The sequence below is a fragment of the Chiloscyllium plagiosum genome, unplaced genomic scaffold (genome assembly GCF_037043375.1).
Source record: "Chiloscyllium plagiosum isolate Xiang-an unplaced genomic scaffold, Cpla_swu_hap1 HiC_scaffold_19, whole genome shotgun sequence".
NCBI classification, from domain to species: domain Eukaryota; kingdom Metazoa; phylum Chordata; class Chondrichthyes; order Orectolobiformes; family Hemiscylliidae; genus Chiloscyllium; species Chiloscyllium plagiosum.
In genome coordinates, this window is record NW_028270157.1 from 13835040 (window position 1) to 13850279 (window position 15240).

Sequence of the window (15240 nt, forward strand, 5' to 3'; positions counted from 1 at the left end):
ATTTTCTTCAAAATAGATGATTTGCTGAGAGGTGAGGATGATGTATCAGCAGAAAGTAGGTGACTCCTGCAGCGCAGCACTCCCACAACACGCACTGGAGTGAGAGGGTGGACACTGTACCCAGGTCTCAGGAATGGACTGAATTCACAATCCTCTCACTGACGTGGGTCGTTTGCTAGGAGCTGTAGTTCTTTAAAAGCAGATAGTGATGAGAGTTCCTGGTTTCCCTCCCAAATCCCACTCTCTTGTAACACCTCCTCCCTTGTTCCAAGTTAGTGAGAGGAGTCAAACAGTCAGTTATGGAATAAAACGTGGCACGGTGGCTCAGTGGTTAGCACTGCTGCCTCACAGCGCCAGGGACTCAGGTTTGATTCCAGCCTTGGGCGACTGTCTGTATGGAGTTTGCATGTTCTCCCTGTGTCTGTGTGGGTTTCCTCCCAAAGTCCAAAGATGTGCAAGTTAGGTGGATTGGCCATGCTAAATTGTCCATAGTGTGTAGGCTTGGTGGGTTAGCCATAGGGATTGCAGGATTACAGGGTTTGGGGGGGGGGGGGGTGGGCGCCAGTGGGATGCATCTCGGAGGGCTGGTGTGGCCTGATTCTGCACTGAAGGGATTCTATAATTTGAAACATAAAACACGTTAAAATTCAGACTCCAGCGTGTTCCAGAATGTACCTTTGGAACGTGGAATAAACCTATTAGCTCGAACACATTTATCAACTTCTTCCACCTTGAAGTTCCAAAATCACAAAATACACATGCAATGAGTGGCCCAGCGTTCCAATTCTTCTCAGCTGTTGTTGGGGACACACGCCTTGGGGAAGACTGGGAGGAAGACAATAGGACATGGAGCCAACAAACCCACTCTAAAACATCAAGAGCCATGATTTAGACCGGTGAACATCTCTGTCCTAATGTCTCACCAGGCTCCACCCAAGATGATAACTCAAACCTTTCTCCAATGTCGCTTCTCAGTTGGTTGAGCATTTAGATCTGTCACCCATGAGCTCACTAATACCAGCCCTGGAGAGAAAAACAGCCTCCTGATAGCAATGCCCTTTAAGGAATGCTGTGATTGCAAAATACTTCATTTAAATTAAAGCCTAACATCATCAATTAAAACATTTAAGTGTTGCTGAATTGTAAGTAAATTAAAGAGGTATGAAATTATTATTGAACAGAGGAGCTTGGATGGAAGGCACAATTATCAAATATTTAAATCTGTCTGATAAAATTATGAAGTGGAGTGCCACAAGGATCGGTGCTGGGCCCTCTACTTTTTGTCATTTACGTAAATGATTTGGAGCTAAGAATGTGTTGCTGGAAAAGCGCAGCAGGATTCCTGAAGAAAGGCTCATGCCCAAAACGTCGATTCTCCTGTTCCTTGGATGCTGCCTGACCTGCTGCGCTTTTCCAGCAACACATTCTCAGCTCTGATCTCCAGCATCAGCAGTCCTCACTTCCTCATAAATGATTTGGATGCCAGCATAAGAGGTACAGTTAATAAGATGACACCATCATTGGAGGTGTAGTGGACAGCGAAGAGGGTTACCTCAGATTACAACAGGATCTTGACCAGATGGACTAATGGGCTGAGAAGTGGCAGATGGAGTTTAATTCAGATAAATGCGAGGTGCTGTGTTTTGGGAAAGTAAATCTTAGCAGGACTTATACACTTAATGGTAAGGTCCTAGGGAGTGTTGCTGAAGAAAGAGACCTTGGAGTGCAGGTTCATAGCTCCTTGAAAGTGGAGTCGCACTTCAGAAAGGATAGTGAAGAAGGCATTTGGTATGCTTTCCTTTATTGGTCAGAGTATTGAGTACAAGAGTTGGGAGGTCATGTTGGGGCTGTACAGGACATTGGTTAAGCCACTGTTGGAATATTGTGTGCAATTCTGGTCTCCTTCCTATCGGAAAGATGTTGTGAAACTTGAAAGGGTTCAGAAAAGATTTACAAGGATGTTGCCAGGGTTCGAGGATCTGAGCTATAGGGAGAGGCTGAACAAGCTGGGGCTGTTTTCCCTGGAGCGTCGGAGGCTGAGGGGTGACCTTATAGAGGTTTATAAAATTATGAGGGGCATGGATAGGATATATAGGCAAGGTCTTTTCCCTGGGGTCGGGGAGTCCAGGACTAGAGGGCATAGGTTTAAAGTGAGAGGGAAAGATATAAAAGAGATCTACAGGGCAACCTTTTCACACAGAGGGTGGTACGTGTATGGAATGAGCTGCCAGAGGAAGTGGTGGAGGCTAGTACAATTGCAACATTTAAGAGGCATTTGGATGGGTACATGAATAGGAAGGGTTTGGAGGGATGTGGGCTGGGTGCTGGCAGGTGGGACTAGATTGGGTTGGGATATCTGGTCGGCATGGACGGGTTGGACCGAAGGGTCTGTTTCCATGCTGTACATCTCTATGACTCTAAGTCAGCCAGCTGTTCTAGAGTAGAGCAGAGTGATAACTGCAATTCTTAATTGTTACTATTGCGATGAGTTAATATTTCAAGATAATGCCCCTTCCTGAGAACTGGTAAAAGTTAAAGACAAAGTTCATCCACCAACTTCCACTCCCACCCCAACTCAACCACTCAATTTCCCACGTTGGCTTAAAAGCTGCTCCATCTCTAACCTTTTTCATTTCTGACAAAAGGTCATTAACCTGAAATGTTAACTTTGTCTTTCTTTCGCCACAGAGACTGCCAAACCTGCTGAGTGTCTTCAGTTTGTTTCTGCTTTGAATGTTGAATGGGATCGAGGTTTGAGTTCACATCTCCTTAACCAGAATAGATTAAAGCAGATGATGCCCAATTGTCTGCCCCATATTGATATCAAAGCGCATTTTCAGAGTATTTAAAACCTTCTCTGCTTTCAAAAACATGAACATCTTTTCTTTCATGTAGTCGATCTAAGAACGGCTGAATTTCAAATGATAAGTGAAAGGAATACAACAAAGGACATTTATAAATATTATTCATGGAATAAACTAAAGTGATGGCCAATTTTATTCAATTTTCTGAACTTGCTACGTGCACATGTTAGTATAATAGGTCTTGGTGATTTTAGTAACTTCACACAGCATCATGGGTATGATCACAACCTGGTTACTGGATTGGGCATCAGAAAGTATTCATATTCCATGGAGTAGTTAAATTTGTTCGATCACCAACTTCAGTTGCTTGATCAATGACTTCCCACCATCCCAAGGTCAGAGGAGCAGATGTTTCCCTTTGATTGCACCACGTTCAGCACAATTCACAACTCCTCAGATACTGAAGCAGGCCATGTCTAAAAGCAATAAGACCCAAACAACATCCAGACTTGGCCTGACAAGTGGCAAGTAATATTTGTGCCTCACAAAAGCCAGACAATGACCATCTCAAACAGTTAGATTTTCTCCTATCTGCCTTTGAGGTGCGATGGCCTTACCATTGCTGAATCCTCCACTATCAAGGTCTTGAACATTGCCATGGACCAGAAACTTAAGCAGATCATTCATATAAATACTGCAGCCAAAACAGCATATTAGAGGCTGGGAATTCTGTGACGAGTAACTCACCTCCTGATTCCCGAACCTCTGTGCGTCAAGTCCGGAGTGTGACGGAATACTCCCCACTCACCTGGATGGGTGCATCTTCAACAACACTCAAGGAGCTTGACACCATCCAGGTCAGCCCACCTGACTGGCATCAGCATTCAGTCCTTCCACCACCATTGCACAAGGGCACCAGTACAAGAGGACAAAAGCAGAAGATGCATTGGAATACCACTGTTTAAGAAAGGTGGTAAGGAAAAGCCAGGGAACTATAGACCAGTGAGCCTGACATTGGTGATGGGCATGTTGTTGGAGGGAATCCTGAGGGACAGGATTTACAAGTATTTGGAAAGGCGAGGACTGATTAGGGATAGTCAGCATGGCTTTGTGTGTGGGAAATCATGTCTCACAAACTTGATTGAGTATTTTGAAGAAGTAACTAAGCGGATTGATAAGGGTAGAGCGAGGGACGTGGATCTATGTGGACTTCAGTAAGGCATTCAACAAGGTTTCCCATGGGAGACTGGTTAGCAAGGTTAGATCTCATGGAATACAGGGAGAACTAGCCATTTGGATACAGAACTGGCTCAAAGGTAGAAGACAGAGGGTGGTGGTGGAGGGTAGTTTTTCAGACTGGAGGCCTGTGACCAGTGGAGTGCCACAAGGATTGGTGCTGGGTCCACTACTTCTCATCATTTATATAAATGATTTGGATGTGAGTATAGGAGGTATAGTTAGTTAGTTTGCAGTTAACACCAAAATTGGAGGTGTAGTGGACAGCAAAGAAGATTACCTCAGATTACAATGGGATCTTGATCAGTCGGGCCAATGGGCTGAGGAGTGGCAGATGGAGTTTAATTTTGATAAATGTGAGGTGCTCCATTTTGGAAAAGCAAGTCAGAGCAGGACACACTTCATGGTAAGGTCTTAGGGAAAATTGCTGAACAAAGAGATCTTGGAGTACAGGTTCATAGTTCCTTGAAAGTAGAGTTGCATGTAGATAGGATAGTGAAGAAGGTGTTTGGTATGCTTTCCTTAATTGGTTGGGAGGTCATGTTGCGGCTATACAAGACATTGGTTCGGCCACTTTTGGAATATTGCATGCATTTCTGGTCTCCTTCCTATCAGAAACTTGAAAGGAATCGGAAAAGATTTACAAGGATGTTGCCAGGGTTGGAGTATTTGAGCTATAGAGCTATAGAGCTGAATAGGCTAGGGCTATTTTCCCTTAAGCATCGGAGTTTGAGGGGTGACCTTATAGAGGTTTATAAGATCATGAGGGGCATGGATAGGATAAACAGACAAGATCTCGTCCCCGGGATGGGGGAGTCCAGAACTAGAGGGCATAGGTTTAGGGTGAGAGGGGAAAGACATAAAAGGGACCTAAGGGGCAACGTTTTCACACAGAGGGTGGTGTGTGTGTGGAATAAGCTGCCAGAGGAAGTGGTGGTGACTGGTACAATTACAGCATTTAAAATGTATCTGGATAGCTATATGAATAGGAAGGGTTTAGAAGGATATGGGCCAAGTGCTGGAAAATGGGACTTGATTAGGTTAGGCTATCTGGTCGGCATGGACAAGTTGGACCAAAGGATCTGTTGTTGTGCTGTGCATCTCTATGACTCTATGACCACCCTTTGTAAACTGGGAACTATATCACTGTTTCTTTACTGTCACTGGGTCAAAATCATGGAATTCCCTAACATCACTGAGGGTGTACCTACAAAGATTCAAGAAGATGATGATCTCACTGAAATTTATAAAATTCTTATAGAGCACGACATAGTGGATAAAGATAGGGCATTTCCCCTGACAGGTTACTCACGAACTGGGGAAAACACAGAATAAGGGGCTTGACAGGATAGTCGCTGAGAAGATATTTCCACGATTGGGGGAGTCTTGAACTATGGGATTAAGTTACAGAACTAGGGGACACTCATTTAGAATGGAGATCAAAGGAATTTATTCTCCTGGAGTGTACTGAATATTTGGATTTCTTTGTCCCAGAGAGTTGTGGAGGCTATATCACAGAAAGTATTTAAAGAGGAGATAGATAGATTTTTGAAAATATGGAGAGTTGAGGGCCAGGAGGATTTGGCGCAAAAGGTGAGTTAAGGCCTGCGGTGGATCAGCCATGATCTTATTGAATGGCGAGTCAGGCCTGAAGGGTCAAGTGGCCTCCTACTGCTCTTATTTCAAAGCAGCAGTCATAATTCTTGAGGATATTGTTAAATTCTTCTAATTCTGTTTCTGTCTGATGTTATGGACCAAACCAGACCATGTCCCCCACAAAGTATTGTAAGGAGATAGCTTGGACCCTAACTCTTTCACACAAAGGTTGGTGAGTGCTTGGAATGTGCTCCCAGAGGAGGTGGTGGAAGCAGACACAATAGCAGCATTCAAGAGACACCTGGACAAATACATGAATAGGAAGGGAATAGAGGGATACAGACCCTGTAAGTGAAGACAATTTTAGTATGGAAGGACAAAATGTGTCAGTGCAGGCTCAGAGGGTTGAAAGGTCTATTCCTGTGCTGTATTGTTCTTTTATATTTATTTAAAGGCAAGTATAAAGTGCCGTTTTCCCGATGTGACTCAATTGGTCCATCACTAGGCATTAGCCAGTCAAACTTCAATTATGTGGGGACAGTTGAGACATTTCTCCTCAGAAGATGAAAGTTATGGGACTATGTTCGAGAGGTGCTTAAATTCTTGAAGGGTAGTGTAAGTAAGGAGAAACTGTTTTCAGTGGCTAAAGGATGATTAACCAGAGAGAGAGAGGAGAGATTTAAGGTGAATGCCAAATAAACAAGAAGCAGAATAAAGACGACACACAGCGGAGTTTTTATAGCCATTACTGAATGCAGTGGAAGCAGATTTAATTAAAGCTTTCAAGAGAGAATTGGATAGATGTTTGAAGCAGATTATTTTGCAGTTGTTGTATCAAATGGTTGTGCCATTTCCCCTCCTGTGTGAACCACAACCCATTAGTTCAACAGTGTGATGACTAGAAATAGGGGCAGGACTTCTGCATGTGACTCCCACCCACAGACCTTGCACTTCGACTGTGTATCCAAGTACTTTTAAGATGTCACGGTTTCTATCTTTACCAGTTTTTCAGGCAGTGAGTTCCAGATCCCCACCATATTTCCGAGTATAAACATTTCCAGCCCCAAATCCTCTTTAAATCTCTCTTCCCCTAAATCTGTTACACTCAAGTTACGGACTCTGAAACGTTACTGTTGATCATTGTCTCTGCACCTTCACTGTGGCTGTAACACTATTCTGCAACCCTGATGCACTTCGTATAGTATAATCTGCCTGTATAACACACAAAACAACACTTTTCACTGTACCTCAGTACATGTGACAACAATAAATCAATCAGTCTGTGGAAATCACGGAATTGATATGGCACAGGAGGAGTCCCTTTGGCTCATCATGCCTGGATATTGCCCAGTGCTAAACCCCTGCCTTTTCTGCAAATCCCTGCACCTCTTGAATACATCAATTGAACATCTCTCCCGTACGTTTCTAGAAATGTATGCCATGCCCTAAATACAGACTGTGTCAAAGATTTTCCTCACATGACCGTTGCTTCATTTGGGAATTGAGTGCTCCTGACCTCTAACTTTCCTCTTGTTTACACTATCAATATTCTTCAAGAATTTAAGCACCTCTCCAATATATTTCCCATGAATAGGAATGGTTTAGAGGAATATGGGCCAAATGCTCGCAGATGGGACTAGATCACTTTAAGATATCTGGACCAAAGGGTCTGTTTACGCACTGCTCAACTCTGACTCTGTAAGCAACCGTGGTAGTTTCCTCATGACCGTACCATCATAACTTTATCTCCTGCAATTGGTTCTCCCCTCTGTCTAAAGAAAATTAATGGGTTTATCCAAATTGTCCTCAGGACAAAAATTCTTCACTCCAGGCAACATCAGTATGAATCTCCTCTGTACCCCAACCAGGGCATTCATTTGTTTCCTATCATGTGGTGACCAGAACCATACATTGTCCTCGTACTGAGATCCATCTGGCATGTTCTATCAGAGTACAAACCTCACAACAATTCATTCACCATACCCTCAACACACCATGTGCCCTGCATGTGGCAGAGGCTGCAGATTGTACACTGGACTTGCCAGGTCTCTCAGAACCCATTGGAGTGGCAGTGTGTCATCCTCAATCCCAGGAGGATTGGCTGTTCAGCGACTTTCTGGGGTGAGGGTGCATCTCTTCCATTGTGTGTGGGAGATTTGGTAATTACCTTTGTGAGGAACATTAGATTGTTGACCACAGTTCTCCAACAAAATGAAGTTTAGAGATAAATGTTTTTTGAGTAAGAGTTAAATGTTTCTGCAGTTCAATGTTGTTCTTTTCAATGTGGCTGCCCGCTATTAGATCAAAATGATTTAAGCCATTAAAACAATTTTCTTTTATTCGTTGAAATGTTGGAAATCTTGAAATAATTAAGAAATAAAAGTGAATAAATGAAAAGGGTTTACATTACTGAGTAAGCCATCTTTTCTGCTGATCAACACATCACAAAGCAGTGACAGCAAACATAAAGCAGTAATTATGTGCAAGTGGGAATAAATTAAGTTTGAAATAGAAACATAGCACACTCAGCATGCTCTGTCTTTACTTTCCCCATCACTAGATTGATAAAAGGAAGCACTTTCGTGTTCGGCAAATACCAATTAAAATCCATCACCAGACTGTGGACCACTGGCCATTTGCTGGTTATTTGATTTGAAGTGCATTTGAGAAGTGCTTTTCTCTACATAGACACAGTGGCTCTCTTAGACACTCAGCAACCGCTCTTAGCACCACCTTTTCATTTCAATAAAGTATGAAAGTGTAAACACGAGGGTGGTGAAGAAGGCATTTGGCACACTTAGCTTCATTGGTCATAACATTGAGTATAGGAATGCAAATATCATTTTGCGGTGGTACAGGACATTGGTTGGGCCACTTTTAGAATACTATGTTCAATTCTGGACTCCCTGCTATAGGAAAGATGTTGTGAAACCTGAAAGGGTTCAGAAAAGATTTATAAGGATGTTGCCAGGACTGGCAGGTTTCAGCTCCAGAGAGAGGCTGAATAGGTTGGAACTATTCGGAGGTTGAGGGATGGCCCTATAGAGGTTTATAAAATCATGAAGGACATGGATAGGGTGACTAGTCAAGGTCCTTTTCCTCACATAGGGGAGTCCAAAACTAGAGGGCATAGTTGGAAGGGGAGAGGGAAAAAAATTAAAAGCGACCTGAGGGGCAGCTTTTTCACGCAGAGGTGCGTGTATGGAATGAGCTGCCAGAGGAAGTGGTGGAGGCTGGTACAATTAAAATGTTTAAAAGGCATCTGGAGGATATATGAATAGGAAGGATTTAGAGGGTATGGGCCAAATGCAGTCAAATGTGATTCGGTCAGTTTGGGATGCTTGAACAAGTTGGACTGAAGGGTCTGTTTCCGTGCTGTGTAATTCTATGACTCTGTAAGCAACTTGTATTCTATGATAGTTTCCTCATGACCTCCCCTCAGCTCCAGCTCTACCTGAGCTCGGCTTAAACTGGTGTCCTAGTCTCTGGCTCAGCTCTTAACATACCTACATCTGAGTCAGTGGATTTTGGGTTCAAATCCCATGCCAGAGAATTGAACACAAAGCTCAAGGTTAACACTGCTGTGCAGTGCTGCAGGATATCAGTGTTATTAGAGGTGCTATCTTTCATGGGTGACATTAAACCAAAGCCCCTTTAGCTTCACTCAGATCGATGTAAAAGGCCTTATTCTGTAGAAAGCAGGGAAGTTCACTTTGGCCAATACTTATTTCTTAATCAACATCACAAAATAAAAAGTGGATTACTTGGTCATTGTCACATTGCTGTTTGTGGGGGCTTGCTTAGTACAATAGCAACTGCACTTTAAAACAAAACTGGCTGTAAAACTTTAAAATATTGGAAATTATTTAAACGCAACCTTTCATTGCTTCCACACATCTTTTTTTGAGGGTCAAGGTAGCACTTGATGTTTCTTAGGATCTTCAAGTCATGCATTAAAATTTTATTGCCTCTCAGTGATTGTAAACATGCAGATCTTGTATCAATTATTCAGAAAGGACATGTTCAGTGAAAGGGTTCTCAGGTTTTAAAAAAAAGCGACCTTGACAAAATACAAAACACTTGTTTCTACTATTTATTCATAAATGTTTACACAGCAAAAAAGTTTGGTAATCGAAGGCAATATGCAGTTTATTCTTTAGTTCCTTAACTGATTTGTTGTTCCTGTGCCCAGTGTAGATAAAATTATCAACTTGTATATTATGTTAAACCCAGACCCGAGGTGAGGTTCTCGACACATTATGGCTGCAGAAGCCCAAATCATTCAACTTCCAGGAAGGGGATGAATTGGCATCCGTTCTTTATTAAGCCACCCTTGGTTGATTTCAGTAAGGTATCCCATCCGTTGGGAATACCTTTCTCCCAATCCCTATTGAACTAAAGCCTTCCAAGAAGCCAATTTAACTGGGCTTTCATGAGTGAATAAATATTGAGTTTATTACTAAATGCATGAAGAATTTATGACATAATAAACATACAAACAGATTATAAATACAAGGTAGGTCAAACAATATAGAAGTTAAACTAATATGGAGCAGTCTCTGAATTTTTTGTGAACAGTGGTTAGTTGAATTCTGGCAGTTACATTGGAGATTACTAGGAATGTTGACACTGGCAGTTGATTAGTCTTTTTTCCTAGTCTTAACTGAGATTCTGTTGCTCTGATTTCTTTCAACTTTGGCTGAATTCCAGCTTTCAAGGTCAGAGAGTCTTATTTCTTTTTGTTTGGCTTGCTAGCTAGTTGACCTCGAGCAATTACAGTTAAATAGCCCCTTTACCTGCAACGCAGGGGTGATCAGTTCTTTGACTGTGACATTTACAGTATGTTAATGCTCAAGTCCTGCTGGTAGTCATAGCTTCCTTAGTCACAAAAGAGCTTCAATCACACTGGGACACTTGTAACTGGCTTGCTGCTGCAAAATGGCTGTCACATTTCCTATGTTATAACAGCAATTAAATCTCAGAAAGTACTTCAATGACTGTGAAACAGCTTGAGACATGATGAGTTGGGGGGGTTTGGGGTCATTAGCTCCAGTTCATCTTTGTAGTCATAAGCAATCACACTCCAATCAATCTCTTTTGATTTGTCTCTTTACCCTCTTTGAAGAGATGCTGCCTGACATTCCCATTGCATCATTAGGTGTGGCATTCCTCGGGTCTCTTTCCAAACAGCTATTTATTATACATCCACAGCCATTTCTGGCTGTTTTGGTCCTCTTTTAAAAACCACATTTTGGAACTGTATAATACTTTGGGGTTTTGATCCATGACTGTGACAATTTTGAAACAACTAAATGCGTCACTTAAACAAGTAACTGGCACCAAACTATCCCAGTGCACTACACATGCAACAATGCTCTTCATTGAAATAATAAGCTGACAGTTTAGATTGCGAGTAGGGTGCAGAGGGAGATCATTTCTCACGTTCCTGAAATGGAAACACCTTACACAGGTTACACTGACATCAAGGAAACCCTGACTCCAGCTTCCTGTCACTGTCACTATCTGGTGAGGCGTTAAACTGAGTCCTGTCTAACCTCCCGATAAACAATCCCAAGATAGTATTTTGAAGAACAGCAGGAGAGATATATCCAGTGTCCTGGCCAATATCTATTTCTCAATCAATATGAGTCAAAACAGCCTTTCTGGTCCATTACCAAGAGTGTCTGTGTGGGAGTTTGCTGCTGCAAAATGGCTGTCACGTTTCCTATGTTATAACAGCGATTACATCTCAGAAAGTACTTCAATGACTGTGAAACAGCTTGAGACTTGATGAGTCAGTGAAAGGTGCTACATAAATGCAAGGGTTGTTTCAAAAACAACAAGTGGTAACTTGTGGGCTAGCTCCAGAAAATAAATCAAAACACAAAAGCTGATGTTTTATCACAAAACGCAGCTGAATCAGTGGTGTCTGTCTTTTCAAAGTGAAAGACCAGCCTGTCTGTTTGATTAATAAATTGACTTTGAATCCAAATTACACCAGTGTCTCCCAGCAACCTTCTGTTGTGAAGATAATCACCACAGGCTAACTTCCAGGACAGTCAGGGAAATAAAACTTCCCATCATTTCTTCATACTATGTATGTGGTATTAACAGTACAAATACAGGATATTCAGCCCATCTGGCCCATGGTGAGACTTAAACCCCATCCAACATCATCATCCCCATCCACATCTGTACATCCTCTTCTGACTTTGTTTTCTGAGTTTATCTAGCTCACAGCACGTTGCTGGTCACCTCTCCTAGTCCTGATTAAAGAAGTTTCTTTTCATTTCCCTGTTGAATTTATTAATGACCATCGTATGGTCCCCTTCAAGTGGAAACGTATTTTCTACCCTATAGATCTTTCTCATAATCTTAAAGGCCTCCACCCAGCTACCCTACAATAAATTTGTCCCTTTATTAATTCCCTTCAGAAACATTAATGAATGGTCTCACGGAACTAAGAAGTAATCCTCTCCATTGGCCATAATGTGTTACAAAAGCTTCAGACTGTGACCGTCAAAATTGTGTGCTGTTCATAATGCTGCCTTCTCCTTGCAGTTTAATATCAATTATAATGAATGATGTACAAAAGTACATTACGAGCAGAATTTTCAAAAGATGTTGCTATATCTTTCAATATTAAAAACTGCAATTGATGTGGTATCTTTTTGGAAAAGTATGTTCCATTTTGCACTACCTTCTGTGTGAAATCCACAACGGTTTCCAACCTCAGAATGTTAAAGCCAATTATGAGGCAATTATGAAAATATATTAATAATCCAACGAAGTAGCAACAAATGGTCTCCATAAATAAACAGAATACAAATTTAGTCTGTTGATTATGCTTTTGTTTTGAGCCAGAGCTGAGCTGTTTATTAAATGTTTCTCTGAATGTCAAATGGGATTAAATTTATGTCTCCCAAAAATGCCACCCAGTTGATTAACTGAAAACTGCCACCCAGTTGTTGAATTGAATTGAATTCATTGTCACGTGTACCGAGGCACAGTGAAAAGCTTTGTCTTGCGAGCAATACAGGCAGATCACAGAGTTAAGTAGCATAGATAGTAAATAATAGGTAAACAGCGGCAAAAACAAAAACACAGGTACAGGCGAATGTGAAGAGTCTGTAAGTCTATTCAGTATTCTAACAACAGTAAGGTAGAAACTGTTACGAGACCTTGTACTTTGAATACATATGGACAGATAAAAATTCATAGGTCAAGAAGTCTTTCCCAAATCTCATCAAACACAAAAGAAATCTAATAAAATTTTGCAGAACGACTTAATAAAATTTAAACTCAAAAGCATTCTCTTTTTCATTCATGCATGGGATGTGGGTGTTAATGGCTGCGCCAACATTTTTTTCCCTATCCCTAATTGCCTTAGAGAAAGTAGTGGTTAGCTGTCTTCTCAAACAGCTACAGACTATTTGATATAGGTAAGTAGCAGTGTTGTCAGGGACAGAGTTTCAGGATACTGACCCAGTGACAGTGAAGGAATGGCGATATACTTCCAAGTCAGGATGGTGAGTGACTTGGAGGGGAACTTGCATGTGGGCCGTGTTCCCATATCTCTGCTGCCCTTGTCCTTCCAGATGGAAGTGGTCGTGGGTTTAGAAGGTGCTGTCTAAGAAGCCTGGGTGAAACTCTCCAACGCAGCTCGTAAATGGTACACACTGCTGCTACTGAGTGTCAGCAGTGGGCAGAGTGATTCACACTTGAGTGGGGTTTAGTTAATATTGAGTATAGGAAATAATCTACTTCAAAGTAGGATTTCAAAATGAGCTAACACAGACTCAATAAACTGAAAGGACTCATAATGGAGGGTATAGTTCGAGTTAATGGAGTTATCTTTTCCCCAAGATGGGGTATTTCAAGCCAAGCATTTTTAAGGTGAGAGGAGAGAGATTTAAAAAAGACATGGGGGCAATTTTTTTTCCACAGAGGGTAGTTCATGTGTGGAATGAACTTTCTGAGGAAGTGATGGATTTGTTACAACTACAACGTTTAAAAGACATTTGATAAGTAGGGAAGATTTGGAGGGATATGGGCCAAGCGCAGATGGGACTAAGTTTAGTTTGGGATTATGGTTGGCATGGGCTGATTGGACCGAAGGGTCTGTTTCCATGCTGAATGGCTCTATGACTCCTCTATGCTGTACGATTCATTTGATAGTGAAACGTACTCACATGAAATAGAAAGTGCTAGAAATGCAGGACTAGAACAGGCAGCACCTGTGATGAGAGAAACAGTTACATTTTGAGGTGATGATCTTTGCTAACTTGTTTCAAACCACAGTTGCTGCATGACCTACAGTGAATTTCTAACATTTGCTGTTTTGATTTCAAACAGCTAGTATTTGGCTAGAGTATTAAAATACTATAATGCAAGCGAGATTGCACATGATTTTAGAGTTTCACAGGAACATGGAAGCCATCAGCACAGTGTCCATCCCTAGACCTTGCCTTTTCCTTTGCACAAAGTGGCTTTCTGGCTTTCTCAGCCATTGCAGAGGGCAGTTAGGACTTAACCATATTGCTTTGGGTCTGGAGTCACGTATAGGCCAAACTGGGTAAGAACAGCAGATTTCCTTCCCTCAAGGAAGATGGTGAAGCAGACAGGTGTTACCATAATCAATGCTAGCTTTGTATTGGCTATTATTTCACAGACTGATATCTATCTGTTCAATAATGCAGCAAAAGGCTTTCAGAAGTGTGTAGGGATTTTATTTTAAGTCTATAACTTAGCACAAACACCAATTTCCATTTTTCCCTTTCCCTGTTGAGAAACCAATGCCCAACTGGACACGAACACAGCTCTGCCTTGTTGTAAGATAAGCCCAGTGACTACACCAAAGGAAACAACAAAAATAGAGGAGCAAATAAGGGAGGGGACTAAAGGAGAATTGTGTTGGAGGGGGAGATGGTGCACCCCAGTCTCCGCGGTACCAACCTATCTTGAAAGGTTTCAAGATTACTGGTCCTCTCTCCAAGGACACCCAGGCACAGAGATTCTCTGGAAGAGAGGCTGGCAGTTGGGAAATACAATTGCCTCCAGTACCCCTACCTGGACCTGGAGCAGGTCCACAAGGAAACTAGGGATACTCACCCTGCACTACAAGTCAGTACTTTAGCAATTTGTAAATACTTCCTAATAACCTGTCCAGGGATGTTATTACACACCTCTGGAACAGGTGGCACTCGAATCTGGGCCTCCTAGCTCAGAAGTACTGCCACTCTTTAACCTTGGAACATTGATTCCTTTTCTGCCCGTTAACGTCTCAAACTAGCTGTGTGTGCACAAAGAGCGGTAATACAGCTCAGGGTAGATCAGTCGGTAACTAAAGCCCTGTGGTAATGCACTGTTCCCAAAGAGCCCTTTTCTTTCAATTCTAAACTTTATTGAATTAAATTGCAACACCTGTAGTGAGATTTGAACCTGAGTCTCTGGATTGCTAGTCCAGTGACATATTCCCTTGGAGTAAAAAGGACATTAGGAACATGGAACAGAGAGTGCTGGTTAACTAGACTGTGGGGTTGGTTTGTAGACACATTCCCCGGGGATCAGTGTTGAGACATTGGCTCTTCCAGATATTGTCCAT

At 42.0% G+C, this 15240-nt stretch overlaps 1 protein-coding gene across 2 annotated transcripts in view; it reads right to left on the minus strand.

Annotated features, from left to right (window-relative positions):
* cunh12orf56 (chromosome unknown C12orf56 homolog) overlaps window positions 1-15240 on the minus strand; it is an 83301-nt gene that overhangs the window by 65899 nt on the left and 2162 nt on the right. The window lies entirely within an intron of this gene.